The sequence below is a fragment of the Mytilus californianus genome, unplaced genomic scaffold, assembly GCF_021869535.1.
Source record: "Mytilus californianus isolate M0D057914Y unplaced genomic scaffold, xbMytCali1.0.p SCAF_3, whole genome shotgun sequence".
Lineage (NCBI taxonomy): Eukaryota > Metazoa > Mollusca > Bivalvia > Mytilida > Mytilidae > Mytilus > Mytilus californianus.
This window is the reverse complement of record NW_026262679.1, coordinates 15,557,876-15,575,420: the sequence shown is the minus strand read 5'-3', so window position 1 is coordinate 15,575,420 and position 17,545 is coordinate 15,557,876. Positions and strand designations below refer to the sequence as shown.

Here is a 17,545-nt window from a genome sequence, read left to right as displayed (position 1 = left end):
TCCCGTAAAGTGTCGGAATTTAACTCTATTTTAGCAATTAGATTTTGCCTGGTTACCAATCATGCAAATCGGTACACAGGTAACATTTATCTATAAATAGCCGAAACTCCAGAAATATTGTAAACACACATGTGATTATTTAACGTTCCATCCAGTCGCTCACTGTTACGTACATCTTGTACACGAAAGCATACTTATGAAAACATCGTCCTTTTTTCTTAGCCTAGATTATAAATATTTATGCTTAGTAAGATAATCAAAAAGCAATAATAAAAAAATGAATAAAAGGGAGATATGTTCGATTAAATATTAATTTAAACGGGACTATGCCTTTTATCTCGGAAAGGGGGGTGCGACCTTTTTATGGTAAAAGCACATATATGTCTCAGTCTGGTAAAAGGAAAATACCCTAGAGATCAAATATTTTTTTGCAATTAGTATGTCTGCACATACCAGGCTGAAGCTAGCGAACAATAACTAGCGAACAATAAGCCAGCGAACAATAAGGCGATATATCTAAAAACCGAAAAAATGAATAAGACAGCAACGGCCGTTAAATGAAAAATATTTAAACAGGCAGAAATTCCGTCCAAATATTGCAATTTCAACTCAAACATGAAATGGTATTTATCCCATCCATTGATAAAACAAGCCACATCTCTTTTTAGGCTAATATTCAGTACCACAGTAAATCTGCATCTGTCAACGGATTATTTGTAGGTGTAAAACCACCAATGCACCCACTTCCATTTAGAACGTATGTAAAAGTAGTCCTTCCCTGTAAAATACAGCACCTTTGATGTCATTGTTTAATTGAACTAAGATACACATTTGCAGAAATGGGGGTTGGCCTATTCCATGGCTTCTTGAGAAAAATAATGAGGGGTGTCACGGATTATGACTATATAGGTCTTGTAGAGGACAAACAGGCGCATCTTTTGCGCAAGGTATCGAAGGGCGCTATGTTCAAAAATCTGAAACTAGAGCTCAAAATTTGAAAGAAAATGTTAAAAACAGGGGGGTTGGCCTATTCCATGGCTTCTAGAGAAAAATAATGAGGAGTATCACTGGGTATGACTATATAGGTCTTCTAGAGGAGAAACAGACGCATCTTTTGCGCAAGGTATCGATGGCGCTATGTTCAAAAATCTGAAACTAGAGCTCAAAATTTGAAAAAAATTTGTTAAAAACAAGGGGAATGGCCTATTCCATGGCTTCTAGAGAAAAATAATGAGGGGTGTCACGGGGTATGACTATATAGGTCTTGTAGAGGAGAAACAGGCGCATCTTTTGCGCAAGGTATTGAAGGGCGCTATGTTAAAAAATCTAAAACTAGACCTCAAAATTTAAAAAAAATTTGTTAAAAACAGGGGGGTTGGCCTATTCCATGGTTTCTAGAGAAAAAAAATGAGGGGTGTCACGGGGTATAACTTTATAGGTCTTGTAGAGGAGAAACAGGCGCATCTTTTGCGCAAGGTATCGAAGGGCGCTATGTTCAAAAATCTGAAACTAGAGCTCAAAATTTGAAAAAAAAAATTGTTAAAAACAGGGGGTTGTCCTATTCCATGGCTCCTAGGGAAAAATAATGAGGGGTGTCACGGGGTATGACTATATAGGTCTTGTAGAAGAGAAACAGGCGCATCTTTTGCGCAAGGCATCGAAGGGCGCTATGTTCAAAAATCTGAAACTAGAGCTCAAAATTTGAAAGAAAATGTTAAAAACAGGGGGGTTGGCCTATTCCATGGCTTCTACAGAAAAATAATGAGGGGTGTCACGGGGTATGACAATATAGGTCTTGTAGAAGAGAAACAGGCACATATCTTGCACAAGGTTTCGAAGGGCGCTATGTTCAAAAATCTGAAACTAGAGCTCAAAATTTGAAAAAAATTGTTAAAAACAGGGGGGGTTGGCCTATACCATGGCTTCTAGAGAAAAATAGTGAGGGGTGTCACGGGGTATGACTATATAGGTCTTGTAGAAGAGAAACAGGCGCATATCTTGCACAAGGTTTCGAAGAGCGCTATGTTCAAAAATCGGAAACTAGAGCTCAAAATTTGAAAAAAATTGTTAAAAACAGGGGGGTTGGCCTATACCATGGCTTCTAGAGAAAAATAATGAGGGGTGTCACGGGGTATGACTATATAGGTCTTGTAGAGGAGAAACAGGCGCATCTCTTGCGCAAGTTATTGAAGGGCGCTATGTTCAAAAATCTGAAACTGGAGCTCAAAATTTGAAAAAAAATGTTAAAAACAGGGGAGTTGGCCTATTCCATGGTTTCTAGAGAAAAATAATGAGGGGTGTCACGGGGTATATCTATATAGGTCTTGTAGAGGAGAAACAGGCGCATCTTTTGCGCAAGGTATCGAAGTGCGCTACGTTCAAAAATCTGAAACTAGAGCTCAAAATTTGAAAAAAAAGTGTTAAAAATAGGGGGGTTGGCCTATTCCATGCCTTCTACAGAAAAATAATGAGGAGTGTCACGGGGTATGACTTTATAGGTCTTGTAGAGGAGAAACAGGCGCATCTTTTGCGCAAGGTATCGAAGGGCGCTATGTTCAAAAATCTGAAACTAGAGCTCAAAATTTGAAAAAAAAAATTGTTTAAAACAGGGGGTTGTCCTATTCCATGGCTTCTAGGGAAAAATAATGAGGGGTGTCTCGGGGTATGACTATATAGGTCTTATAGAAAAGAAACAGGCGCATCTTTTGCGCAAGGTATCGAAGGGCGCTATGCTCAAAAATCTGAAACTAGAGCTCATAATTTGAAAAAAAATGTTAAAAACAGGGGGGTTGGCCTATTCCATGGTTTCTACAGAAAAATAATGAGGGGTGTCACGGGGTATGACAATATAGGTCTTGTAGAAGAGAAACAGGCGCATATCTTGCACAAGGTTTCGAAGGGCGCTATGTTCAAAAATCTGAAACTAGAGCTCAAAATTTGAAAAAAATTGTTAAAAACAGGGGGGTTGGCCTATTCCATGGCTTCTACAGAAAAATAATGAGGAGTGTCACGGGGTATGACTATATAGGTCTTCTAGAGGAGAAACAGGCGCATCTTTTGCGCAAGGTATGGAAGGGCGCTATGTTCAAAAATCTGAAACTAGAGCTCAAAATTTGAAAAAAAAATTGTTAAAAACAGGGGGTTGTCCTATTCCATGGCTTCTAGGGAAAAATAATGAGGGGTGTCACGGGGTATGACTATATAGGTCTTGTAGAAGAGAAACAGGTGCATCTTTTGCGCAAGGTATCGAAGGGCGCTATGCTCAAAAATCTGAAACTAAAGCTCAAAATTTGAAAAAAAATGTTAAAAACAGGGGGGTTGGCCTATTCCATGGTTTCTACAGAAAAATAATGAGGGGTGTCACGGGGTATGACAATATAGGTCTTGTAAAAGAGAAACAGGCGCGTATTTTGCACGAGGTTTCGAAGGGCGCTATGTTCAAAAATCTGAAACTAGAGCTGAAAATTTGAAAAAAATTGTTAAAAACAGGGGGATTGGCCTATAACATGGCTTCTAGAGAAAAATAATGAGGAGTGTCACGGGGTATGACTATATAGGTCTTGTAGAGGAGAAACAGGCGCATCTCTTGCGCAAGGTATCGAAGGGCGCTATGTTCAAAAATCTGAAACTAGAGCTCAAAATTTGAAAAAAAAGTGTCAAAAACAGGGGGGTTGGCCTATTCCTTGGCTTCTACAGAAAAATAATGAGGAGTGTAGCGGGGTATGACTATATAGGTCTTCTAGAGGAGAAACAGGCGCATCTTTTGCGCAAGGTATCGAAGGGCGCTATGTTCAAAAATCTGAAACTAGAGCTCAAAATTTGAAAAAAAATTGTTAAAAACAGGGGGTTGGCCTATTCCTTGGCTTCTAGAGAAAAATAATGAGGAGTGTCACGGGGTATGATTATATAGGTCTTGTAGAGGAGAAACAGGCGCATCTTTTGCGCAAGGTATCGAAGGGCGTTATGTTCAAAAATCTAAAACTAGATATCAAAATTTAAAAAAAAATTGTTAAAAACAGGGGGGGTTGGCCTATTCCATGGTTTCTAGAGAAAAATAATGAGGAGTTTCACGGAATATGACTATATAGGTCTTGTAGAGGAGAAACAGGCGCATCTTTTGCGCAAGGTATCGAAGGGCGCTATGTTCAAAAATCTGAAACTAGAGCTCAAAATTTGAAAAAAAAAATTGTTAAAAACAGGGGGTTGGCCTATTCCATGGCTTCTACAGAAAAATAATGAGGGGTGTCACGGGGTATGACAATATAGGTCTTGTAGAAAATAAACAGGCGCATATCTTGCACAAGGTTTCGAAGAGCGCTATGTTCAAAAATCTGAAACTAGAGCTCAAAATTTGAAAAAAATTGTTAAAAACAGCGGGGTTGACCGATTCCATGGCTTCTAGGGAAAAAAAATGAGGGGTGTCACGGGGTATGACTATATAGGTTTTGTAGAGGAGAAACAGGCGCATCTTTGGCGCAATGTATCGAAGGGCGCTATGTTCAAAAATCTGAAACTAGATCTCAAAATTTGAAAAAAATTGTTAAAAACAGGGGGGTTGGCCTATACCATGGCTTCTAGAGAAAAATAATGAGGGGTGTCACGGGGTATGACTATATAGGTCTTGTAGAAGAGAAACAGGCGCATCTTTTGCGCAAGGTATCGAAGGGCGCTATGCTCAAAAATCTGAAACTAGAGCTCAAAATTTGAAAAAAAATGTTAAAAAAGGGGGGTTGGCCTATTCCATGGTTTCTACAGAAAAATAATGAGGGGTGTCACGGGGTATGACAATATAGGTCTTGTAGAAGAGAAACAGGCGCATATCTTGCACAAGGTTTCGAAGGGCGCTATGTTCAAAAATCTGAAACTAGAGCTCAAAGTTTGAAAAAAATTGTTAAAAACAGGGGGGTTGGCCTATTCCATGGCTTCTACAGAAAAATAATGAGGAGTGTCACGGGGTATGACTATATAGGTCTTCTAGAGGAGAAACAGGCGCATCTTTTGCGCAAGGCATGGAAGGGCGCTATGTTCAAAAATCTGAAACTAGAGCTCAAAATTTGAAGAAAAAAAAATTGTTAAAAACAGGGGGTTGTCCTATTCCATGGCTTCTAGGGAAAAATAATGAGGGGTGTCACGGGGTATGACTATATAGGTCTTGTAGAAGAGAAACAGGTGCATCTTTTGCGCAAGGTATCGAAGGGCGCTATGCTCAAAAATCTGAAACTAGAGCTCAAAATTTGAAAAAAAATGTTAAAAACAGGGGGGTTGGCCTATTCCATGGTTTCTACAGAAAAATAATGAGGGGTGTCACGGGGTATGACAATATAGGTCTTGTAGAAGAGAAACAGGCGCGTATTTTGCACAAGGTTTCGAAGGGCGCTATGTTCAAAAATCTGAAACTAGAGCTCAAAATTTGAAAAAAATTGTTAAAAACAGGGGGGTTGGCCTATTACATGGCTTCTAGAGAAAAATAATGAGGAGTGTCACGGGGTATGACTATATAGGTCTTATAGAGGAGAAACACGCGCATCTCTTGCGCAAGGTATCGAAGGGCGCTATGTTCAAAAATCTGAAACTAGAGCTCAAAATTTGAAAAAAAAGTGTTAAAAACAGGGGGGTTGGCCTATTCCATGGCTTCTACAGAAAAATAATGAGGAGTGTCACGGGGTATGACTATATAGGTCTTCTAGAGGAGAAACAGGCGCATCTTTTGCGCAAGGTATCGAAGGGCGCTATGTTCAAAAATCTGAAACTAGAGCTCAAAATTTGAAAAAAAAATTGTTAAAAACAGGGGGTTGGCCTATTCCATGGCTTCTAGAGAAAAATAATGAGGAGTGTCACGGGGTATGACTATATAGGTCTTGTAGAGGAGAAACAGGCGCATCTTTTGCGCAAGGTATCGAAGGGCGCTATGTTAAAAAATCGAAACTAGATATCAAAATTTTTAAAAACATTGTTAAAAACAGGGGGGTTGGCCTATTCCATGGTTTCTAGAGAAAAATAATGAGGAGTTTCACGGGATATGACTATATAGGTCTTGTAGAGGAGAAACAGGCGCATCTTTAGCGCAAGGTATCGAAGGGCGCTATGTTCAAAAATCTGAAACTAGAGCTCAAAATTTGAAAAAAAAAATTGTTAAAAACAGGGGGTTGGCCTATTCCATGGCTTCTACAGAAAAATAATGAGGGGTGTCACGGGGTATGACAATATAGGTCTTGTAGAAAATAAACAGGCGCATATCTTGCACAAGGTTTTGAAGGGCTCTATGTTCAAAAATCTGAAACTAGAGCTTTAAATTTGAAAAAAATTGTTAAAAACAGGGGGGTTGACCGATTCCATGGCTTCTAGGGAAAAAAATGAGGGGTGTCACGGGGTATGACTATATAGGTTTTGTAGAGAAGAAACAGGCGCATCTTTGGCGCAATGTATCGAAGGGCGTTATGTTCAAAAATCTGAAACTAGAGCTCAAAATTTGAAAAAAATTGTTAAAAACAGGGGGGTTGGCCTATACCATGGCTTCTAGAGAAAAATAATGAGGGGTGTCACGGGGTATGACTATATAGGTCTTGTAGAAGAGAAACAGGCGCATCTTTTGCGCAAGGTATCGAAGGGCGCTATGCTCAAAAATCTGAAACTAGAGCTCAAAATTTGAAAAAAAATGTAAAAAACAGGGGGGTTGGCCTATTCCATGGTTTCTACAGAAAAATAATGAGGGGTGTCACGGGGTATAACAATATAGGTCTTGTAGAAGAGAAACAGGCGCATATCTTGCACAAGGTTTCGAAGGGCGCTATGTTCAAAAATCTGAAACTAGAGCTCAAAATTTGAAAAAAATTGTTAAAAACAGGGGGGTTGGCCTATACCATGGCTTCTAGAGAAAGAAAATGAGGGGTGTCACGGGGTATGACTATATAGGTCTTGTAGAGGAGAAACAGGCGTATCTCTTGCGGAAGGTATCAAAGGGCGCTATGTTCAAAAATCTGAAACTAGAGCTCAAAATTTGAAAAAGATTTGTTAAAAACAGGGGGAATGGCCTATTCCATGGTTTCTAGAGAAAAAAAATGAGGGGTGTCACGGGGTATGACTATATAGGTCTTGTAGAGGAGAAACAGGCGCATCTTTTGCGCAAGGTATCGAAGGGCGCTATGTTCAAAAATCTGAAACTAGAGCTCAAAATTTGAAAGAAAATGTTAAAAACAGGGGGGTTGGCCTATTCCATGGCTTCTAGAGAAAAATAATGAGGGGTGTCACGGGGGATGACAATAAAGGTCTTGTAGAGGATAAACAGGCGCATCTTTTGCGCAAGGTATCGAAGGGCGCTATGTTCAAAAATCTGAAACTAGGGCTCAAAAGGAAAAAAAAAGAAGGAAAAAACAGAGGGGGTTGGCCTATTGGTGTAATACCTCCATTGATTTTTTTTTTTTTTTTTTTTAACATAACATTTCATTGCATATAAGAAAATAACTATCACTGTCAGTTAACCAATCAAATTTGCCCCTTATTTAACCTGTGTACAAGCTTTAGTAACCATGCAACCTCAAGTTTCCAAAATATTCTACAGAAACCCCCCCCCCCACCCCCCCCCCCCCCCCCCCCAAAAAAATGATGCTTTGAAATACCCAAGATACATGTATATGTTTATGACCCAGAAATGTTTTACTGCAATAAAATGATGGATTAATTGCCTACAACTGTCAAATTCAAGGGAATATTTTTTAGACCTATTTTCGTATGCAACCGGATGTGACGTACCATGCATTAATAGGTGGTATTACACCTATTCAATGGCTTCTAGAGAAAAAAATAATGTGGAGTTTCACGGGGTATAGCTATATAGGTGTTGTAGAGGAGAAACAGGCGCATGGTTTGCGCAAGGTTTCGAGTTGCGCTTTGTCCAAAATCTGAAACTAGGGCTCGGAATTTCAAAAACAATTTGGGAAAAACAACTGGAATTTGCCTATTCCATAGCCTCTGGAAAAAATAATGAGGGATGTCGCGGGGTAAGACTATAAAGATCTTGTAGAGGGCACACAGGCGCAAATCTTCAAGAGGTGCTATGTTTAATTATGTCGAAAGGAACTAAAATTTAGTGAGGAACAAAGCCAACTCAAATGTCAGAAAGAACGTGAAAATCGTGAAAAAGACATATCAGAGTCAGCAAAGAAGAATTTCTTGTCATATGAAGTCGAAATGAAAATCCAAATTCCTCCATCCGAATTATATGATAAAAGAGATTGTAAAATGTGTTATGTAAGTACTGATAAAGAGAAGGCTGAACACTGGCTGAATTTTTTTCAAGGGTATTTCGAAAAAGAAAACGATGAAGATGAAAGAACTTTAGTGCGAAGGCCAGCTGGTATACAACCTAAAAATCTATATACTATTACAGACTTAATAGACAGTCTACTTTGTTTTATTTTCAAAAGTCTATTTATATCAGAGGTTTTGTACCAGAATAAAACAAAATCGACAAACAGTACTGAGTTGTTAAAAAAATATGATAGTAAAACGACATACAGACCAGTTAACTTTATCATTGACAATCCAAGCGCCACATTCTTAAAGACGGTATAAGTACCATCGTCCACGTGCGTGCATTGTCTGATATAAATAAATGTTTACTAGGCAAAAATAGAAACGTTACACTGGTTTTTAATTAAAAGAATTTACATACATTAATTTATAATATTTTCAAGATTAAAACTAGTGACCTGAATGATTTATCTATCATTTACTAATTTGTTAAAAATTCGAAGACGACGTTACGTCATTTTCTGATTTTAAACAAATAAGCATTTTTTCAAACATTTACCTGTATCAAGATGGAATTGAGTTGTCCTTTTGGTCATTAAATGTGTCGAGCACTATTGTTAACAAAAGGTCGCATTAAAAAATTGAAAAAGTTACACGTAAGTCAATGCCACGTCTACGTCATAATGAGAGAGAACGAGCTATTGTTTTGTTGGCAGCAAAAATAACTCTAATACAGGTTGCAAATCATCCCAATGTCTCTAGAATGAATATTGAAAGGCTTAAGACTCGTCTTAGAGATACTGGCACGACAAATAATCGTCCCCGAGGTTGCAGGCAACGTGAAACGAAGTTACGTCAAAACAGTCACATCCGCATTATTCATCTCCGGAATCGATTTGTAAACTTGTCACAAACAGCACGACAAACTCATGGAAGAAACAAAATCAGGCTTTATTCCCAAACAGTTTGTAACCGACTGCATCAAGTTTGCCTAACAGCTCATCGTCCGTTGAAGGGACCTATCCTTACGCAACGTCACAGGATGTCGCGACTTGAATGGACTCGGGTACGGATTCGATGGAATAGGCTAACATGGAGACAAGTCCTTTTTACCGATGAATAGAAATTCAACTTGACATTTAGCGACGGCAAAGCCAGTGTCTACCGGAGGTGCAATGCATGATTTTCTGATGCGTGCGTACAGGAAACGGATCTGTTTGAGGGTGGCGGAATTATTGTATGGGACGGAATAACCTACCAGGAACGCACCGATCTGACAATTATTGAAGGTAACCTAAATGCAAAAAGGTATAGGAACGAAATTCTGGCTCCACTCGTTCTCCCGTTTCTCCGAAGTCATCGTTTTGACCACGTTTTTCAGCAGGACAACGCCCGTTGTCACGTGGCACACATTTCAATGATTTTTTGGAGAATAATCACATTCGTGTGTTGCTGTGGCCAGCAATGTCTCCAGATTATCGCCAATGGAACATTTTTGAGACGAACTTGGACGACCCATCAGAAAGAGCCAAAATCCATTGGAAACGCTCGCCAATCTCCGAATAGTATTTTTCAGGGAATGGAACAACACAAACGGCCATTGATAAAGAGGGATGATCATGGGTAGATCCTTCAAATACTGGAACATGATCGACAACCATATCACCATTCTGAAAGCTCCGAGGGCAAGTTCGGATGCTGTAATGAAATGGTGGGTTATTAAAAAAGTAAAAGACAGCACGTATGAAACCTAGTGCGACCAGATTTAAATGGATATAAAATGAATGAAGCAATCAAAGAACATGAGAAAAAATAATGGACAAGCTGGACAAGTGTGACCACAAACTCAAACATGCAGAACCATTTGATTAGTTAACTTCACGAAAATAAAATGGCAGAGGACAAGGTGATGAATGTTTGGTATGCAAAGAAATAGTAAGAACAAGAAAGAGAAATTCAATAGATTGACGGAGTGAGATGTGTTAAAATAAACTAGAGTAGATATCGAGATCTTAAAAATTGAGGGTAATACGTTGCATCATAATCATACCTCTCGTAAATACCACACACATGAAGTTTACTATGTGTCGCACTTAATGTAAAGTCACGTCACTTTGACATGTTACTATGACTAGTACATATATCACATAGCCAAGAAGTCTTTTATTTCTATCTTAAGAAGGGAAAATGGATACAAAGCTGAAAGCCATTCGTTTCGGACATAAACGAGCACTTACAAGACTTTGGAAGAATTTTGGAGGCATAACTGCAGAGATAGTTTCGATATAGAAATTGAGGAAGTCACAGCTATTTTAGATTCCGTGTCACAGAAAAGTGATATTCAGAAAGGTCTTAATGAAAGAAGCTTGCTCGGATGAAGACGTGGTGGAAGAAATTCAGCAAACAGTTCAGTACATGTTCGTTTACATTAAAAAAAACGTCAAATTAAAAACTCATTCAATCCTCACAATCAACTAGTCATAATTTACCCGTCAATACTACCGTTTTTCAAGCTAGTCATTTTACTCCCTCTGATACACCCATACATATCATGATTTCACCTACAGGCAATAGTGTACCCGCAAGCGACTCCTCTCAATAGAACCCGCACGCCAATTGATTCAGGTCGACACCTCTTGTACAATAAAATGCAGCATAGTTTTATACTAGTAACCCTGCTATATCAGAGAAAACCGTTAAACCCATTGGTTACTAGTAACCTTTACATTCTCATAACCTTTACAGTCTTGGAGAATCATCAAGAATATAGACCTCCTTTTTAGTGGATTTGGAAACAAGTTATTGTAACTTATATTAATCATATCCCTCTCTACTTTGCTGGTGCGAATGCTGCCTTGTAGCGGCATGAGCCTGGTCTCTTTCGAAATCTACAAGGTTGTCTTTTACGTGCAGTGATATGGATCTCTCTTTATGCGGGTCAGCCGTTTATCGTACCCTTCCGACAGACTATCATCGTTCCTGAAGACAATACTCGCAAATGGTGTCAAGGCAGAGCCGAAAATTTGGTCCCTGAAATTTTCTCCCAGGAACAGAGATCGAACCACGAACCTTTGTGTTTGAAAAGAGAGGTTGTGACTCCATGTCTAATTGTTTGATCCAAGAAATAAATGACTGAGATTACCTATCCATTTCTTAAAGAGATCATTGACATCACCCCGATTTCGCCTTCGCAATACCTTATCGATGCGGTACGAGGTATTCAGAAGTTCTGGAACCCTGTATTTCCTCATCGTTGAAATCATGGGAATTGGTAAACACGCGGATCCGATCCTGCTGTATAGTAGGCATGTCTGCATACAAGTTACAGTACACCTTATTTTCTTTCATATTTCTTATGACTTGCTGCCAAAGGTCTTAAGTCGATCTCTGTTTGGTGGTGTTTTGTTGGTGAACGAGATCATCTAAAGTACCAATCGCGCATGTGCGCGTACATTTGGCTTTAAAGTATTTGATCATCTTCCCATCATGGTGTGGTCCCAGTGGTCGAGAAAACCTGGCTTTCCTCCATTCTGGCGGGATCAACGTCGTGTTTGCGGCATAGCACTTTGACCTCTTTGTTGTGGAATTCAGTAACCTTTTCCGTCCATAGTTTTATGAAAATGTTTGACTTAAATACGGTATAAAAAAAGCAACCTTGATCGTCATACCTTCTTGGTCTTTGGCGGCACTAAACAGTCGTATTTGGCAAGGAAAACATTGATGATGCTAAGAATAAACGTGAATTCTTTGTTCTGTTGAGATAGAACTGTAATCCAAGTTTCACCTAAACGAACAGCGTTCAGGCATCGTTTCTCGAATTTACGTCGAAATGTTTTATCCGTCCAACGAACTTTTCTATTGAGACGCCAAGACCAATTGAACTTTTTTGCCATTTTTAAGCACAAATCCTGCATAGGGACCCCAACCTCAAACATAAAATGCAAATTCATTGTGTTTCAACTAGTCTAAGGATAGAAACAAGAATATGGCTTTTTGTAAACAATGGTAGAGACACCTTAAAGGGATGTAATGCTAGGGTAGATACAAGTATGTCTTTCACACAAAACGTCAGAGATACCCCAGCCCCAAACACCTTAGAAGAAAGCACCCCTTCAATTGATACAAATAAAGGGATGGCATCCAATAGTGTTGATATGAATATGGATCAGTTCAAAGATTTCTTTCTTGAGAATGAAGAACCAAAAACTTGCGGCGCATCACTGAAGAGGAAGAATGGACAGTTCTGCAAGAGTAAACCGGGAAAAGATGGGCTCTGCTGAAGACACAGCAAAGAACCACGTCAGCAGGAGAAGGAAGAGGATACGCCAGTTGGAGGGAAAATCGTGGTGAAAGCCACCATGAAAGAACTCCGAGAAATCGCGGAGAAGGAGGGACTTAAGGGATACAGTAGGAAACCCAAGGGGGAATTGGTAAAGTTAATCGAGGACAAAACCGCCCACAAATTTACTCGCGAAGAGGTTTTCACCAAAAAGGAACGAAAGACCATTGCCAAAAGACGGGGAATCACCAACTATTCCCGACTAGCGAGAGCTGCTCTGACTGAGCTGGTGAAACATGATATCGAAAATGCACCCATCGAAGAGGAAATCAAAATTGTCGACCGAAAGGTGTATTTGGTACAGTCACCATTGAACCACTCAAGCAGCATAATTTGGAAACGTTTTTCCAGATCAGCCGAGGAACCATTTCCAATGAAATCAAAAGTACCCTCACCCAAGAGAAAGCATTGAAGGTGCAAATAGCATTAACAGAAGAGTTAGTGAAATCAAACCCTGCAACCGGAGAGAATATCTACGTATATCCCACCTTCAGATCATGTCAGGTTACGATCACCCACTCATCAGACCTCGATTTCGAGATTTCCCTTGTGGCAGAGAATGTTCAGGAAAATATGGCCAAGTATATGCGCGATGGTAGTGGATGGACATTTAAAAAGATCGATAAGCTAGAAATCCACTTGAACAAATTCAAACCACTCGCCGGGAAGTCTTACATCCCACTCCCACAGAAGCTCACCCAAAAGAAAGCTATCATCAATGTGAGAAATGAAGATGATCATTGCTTCAAGTGGGTGGTGTTATCAGCACTTTACAATCCGGAAGTAGACAGGAAATCAGCAAACCGAGTCACACAGTACACACAGTGGGCAGGCGAGCTTAACTTTGATGGGATTGAATTCCTAGTTTCCCTCAAGGCAATTAACAATTCGAGCGGCAAAATCCAAACCTCAACATTAACGTTTTTGGCTACGATGGTGTTAAGAAAGGTGAAGATGAAGAGGAGGATCTTTAAGTATATCCCCTGAGAATATTGGAGAACACCGGAGAGAAACACATAGACCTCATATTTTTTACCCATAATGACAAGCAGCACTACTGCTGGATTAAGAGCCTTTCACGCCTTCTGAACTCTCAAGTGACAGGACACAAAGAATCAGTATACTTCTGCTGTAGGTGTTTGTGTCACTTTTCCAGACAGGACATCCTAGACGAGCACATGGAATATTGCAGTCAGAAGAAGCCGATCAGAATCGAGATGCCGGAAGAAGGAACCTTCATCAGTTTCCAAAACTACCAACGCCAGATGAGGGTACCATTCATAATCTATGCGGATTTTGAGTGCTTTACGGAAAAAATGGACACCTGCCAGCCAGATCCATCACGAGCCTACACCAAGGCATATCAACTGCATCAGCCATCTGGATTCTGTTACCGCATAAAATATGTCCACGGTGACTACAAAGATTCAGTCGTTTACTGTGGAGAAGATGCAGCCAAGACATTTGTGGAGTGTATGAAAAAGGAAATCGGAGAAATTGCCAAAACCTATGAAACCAAAATTGCGATGGTAATGACGGATGAAGATAATGAGAATTTCGCGGCGAGCACACTCTGTCACATTTGTGGTAACACTTTGGGTGGGGATAAGGTTCGGGATCACAATCATCTTACTGGCAAATATCGAGGTGCAGCACACAATGAGTGTAATTTAGCGTTTCAGCTACCCAAATGTGTCCCCATCGTATTTCATAATTTGAGTGGGTATGATACCCATTTATTTGTGAGGGAATTAGGATTCGGAGAGGAAAGATTAACTGTATCCCCAATACCGATGAAAAATATATTACCTTCTCCAAGAAGGTTGGAGATATCGAGATGAGGTTTATTGACTCCATGCGATTCCTACTCTCCTCCATTGAAAACTTGGCAAAGAATCTGACCAAGGATAAATTCAAGGCAACGCAGAAGTGTTTCGGTGATCACACCGAACTGATGATTAGGAAGGGAGTATATCCATACGATTATGTAGATAGTCCCAACAAGCTGGAGGAAACACAGCTACCACCTAAGGAGGCGTTTTTCAACAAACTTCACGGTGAACATATTTCCAATGAAGATTACGCCCGCGCCCAGCTGGTGTTCAAGGAATTAAGTTGCCGGACGATGCAAGAGTATAACAATCTTTACTTGGAAAGTGATGTCGCCTTACTAGAAGATGTTTTCGAGAATTTAAGGGATAACTGTATGACTGTATGAAAACTAACAAGCTCGATCCCGCACACTATTTCACATCCCCAGGGCTATCTTACGAAGCGATGCTAAAATACAGCAGGATCCGACTGGAACTTCTGGCCGATCCGGATATGCTGTTGATGCTCGAAAATGCGACTAGGGGAGGTATGGCCATGATATCTCACCGACTCGGAAAGGCCAATAATCCATATATAAGTAATTACGATCCATCGCAGCCAACCAAGTTTATGACCTACCTAGATGCAAACAATTATGGTGGGGCTATGGCACAACCCTTTCCCACAGGAGGGTTTGAATGGGTAGATCCAGAGGAGATCGACGAGATGTTAAAATATTCAGAAGATCATAAATATGGGGCGTTAGTAGAAAGTGATCTAGAATATCCTCAACACCTTCACGATAGTCATAACGACTACCCTCTCGCGCCGGAAGCCATGGAAATCGACGGAGTTCGTAAATTGGTACCTCATCTAGGCAAACGCGAAAAATATAGCCTTCATCTTCAGAACCTCCAATACTATATCTCCCAGGGAATGATCTTGGAAAAGGTTCATCGGATCAACTGATTTGAACAATCCCCGTGGCTTAAACCGTATATCGACCTGAATACCGAACTCAGAACTCAGGCTACAAGCGATGCTGAGAAGGGTTTTTACAAACTCATGAATAACTCAGTGTTTGGAAAAACGATGGAGAATATTCGAAAGAGGGTCGATGTTCGACTGGTGAACAGTGAAAAACAAGCCCTAAAACTGGTGTTGAAGCCCAATTTTGATCGCCGGGTCGTATTCAATGAAAATCTGGCAGCCGTTCACATGAAAAGAACCAAGCTGAAATTCGACAATCCATAAAATTGAGAATGGAAATGGGGAATGTGTCAAAGAGACAACAACCCGACCATAGAACAGACAACAGCAGAAGGTCACCAACAGATCTTCAATGCAGCGAGAAATTCCCGCACCCGGCGGCGTCCTTCAGCTGGCCCCTAAACAAATATATATACTAGTTCAGTGATAATGATCGCCATAATAAACTCCAAATTGTACACAAGAAACTAAAATTAAAAATAATACAAGACTAACAAAGGCTAGAGGCTCCTGACTTGGGACAGACGCAAAAATGTGGCGGGGTTAAACATGTTTATGAGATCTCAACCCTCCCCCTATACCTCTAGCCAATGTAGAACAGTAAACGCATAACAATACGCACATTAAAATTCTGTTCAAGAGAAGTCCGAGTCTGATGTCAGAAGATGTAACTAAAGAAAATAAACAAAATGACAATAATACATAAATAACAACAGACTACTAGCAGTTAACTGACATGCCAGCTCCAGACTTCAATTATACTGATTGAAAGATTATGTCTTCATCATATGAATATCAGGCACAATCCTTCCCGTTAGGGGTTTAGTATCATATCATCATAACATATATGAGAAGAACATAACCCGTGTCATGCCAACAACTGGTTTTTAAATAAATAATTAACGATAGGAAATGAAAAATCATCTCTTTTATCATATATTTTAGTATTAAGCTTTCCGTTAATGATATAGATATCAAGATCGAGGAAAGGGCAGTGGTCATTGTTAGTATTAGCTTTATTTAAAGTAAGTTCAACAGGATAAATGTCTTTAGTATGCATACTGAAGTCGTCATTATTGAGAGCCAAAATATCATCCAAATATCTAAAAGTATTATTAAATTTGTGTATCAGATGTTGTTTCGATGGGTCTTTGCTGATTTTTGTCATAAATTGTAACTCATAGCAATACAAAAAAAGGTCCGCAATAAGTGGTGCACAGTTAGTCCCCATTGGAATTCCGATAACCTGACGATATACGGAATCTCCAAAGCGAACAAAAATGTTATCTAGTAAAAATTCAAGGGCATATATAGTATCAAAGCATGTCCAATTGACATAGTTTTTTTGTTTCTTGCTACTAAAAAATGACCTAAAAGAGTTTGAACATATATATTCATATTCACAGTCTACTTAGGAGCATGTATCCTGGACGTCTCAAAGCTTCTGATGTATAAATTCCATTACGGTTTCATACAGGAGACGTATGGTGATAACGCCCGGCTACTGTTTACCGATACAGATAGCTTGGCCTATGAAATTCAGACCGAGGATTTTTACAAAAATGTTACCCCCATGTTCAGGAAAAAATCGATACCTCGAACTATCCAGCTGACCACCCTTCAGGAATTCCATCCGGCGTCAACAAGAAGATAATTGGAATGTTTAAGGACGAATGTGATGGTAAAAGTATGACTGGCTTCGTGGGACCTCGACCAAAATTATATGCGTACAAAATGGATGATGGAGACACTACCAAGAAAGCAAAGGGAGATACAAAGGCTGTCATCAAGCATCATATTACCTTTGACGACTATAAGAGATGTTTTGACACCCAGCAGGAAATATACCGACCGATGAATGTTTTCCGAAGTTACCGCCATCAGATCTACACTCAGGAGATCAACAAGATTGCACTTTCGGCTAAAGATACCAAGCGACACATTCTCCCCGACGGAATTAGCACCTTTCCTCACGGACATTATAAAATTGAGGAGCAAAACCGCCTGCAATAAATAAAGTATGGGTAAAACTCAGAAAAGAATGAAATACCTCGAGGTGCACAATGTAGTTCTTCCCCACAAGCCTCTGTCGAATAAGGAATTGGAGAACGCCGTCACAGCCCTAGGAATCCCAAGTTTTAGAGGGGTGTTTAT

The 17,545-nt window shown here is 39.8% G+C and overlaps 1 long non-coding RNA gene across 6 annotated transcripts; it reads left to right on the top strand.

Moving 5' to 3' along the window:
• Nucleotides 1–456: 456 nt before the first annotated feature.
• On the top strand, nt 457–7,272 carry LOC127733986 (uncharacterized). 6 transcript variants are annotated; one of them, XR_007997329.1, is made up of 4 exons: nt 457–1,123; nt 3,773–3,948; nt 5,540–5,893; nt 6,951–7,272. It is a non-coding gene; the product is annotated as an uncharacterized LOC127733986 (long non-coding RNA). The 6 variants fall into 6 exon arrangements; XR_007997328.1 differs by lacking the exon at nt 457–1,123 and adding an exon at nt 2,736–3,225 and having other exon boundaries at nt 3,755–3,948; XR_007997333.1 differs by lacking the exons at nt 457–1,123; nt 3,773–3,948 and adding an exon at nt 2,018–2,359.
• Nucleotides 7,273–17,545: the final 10,273 nt, after the last annotated feature.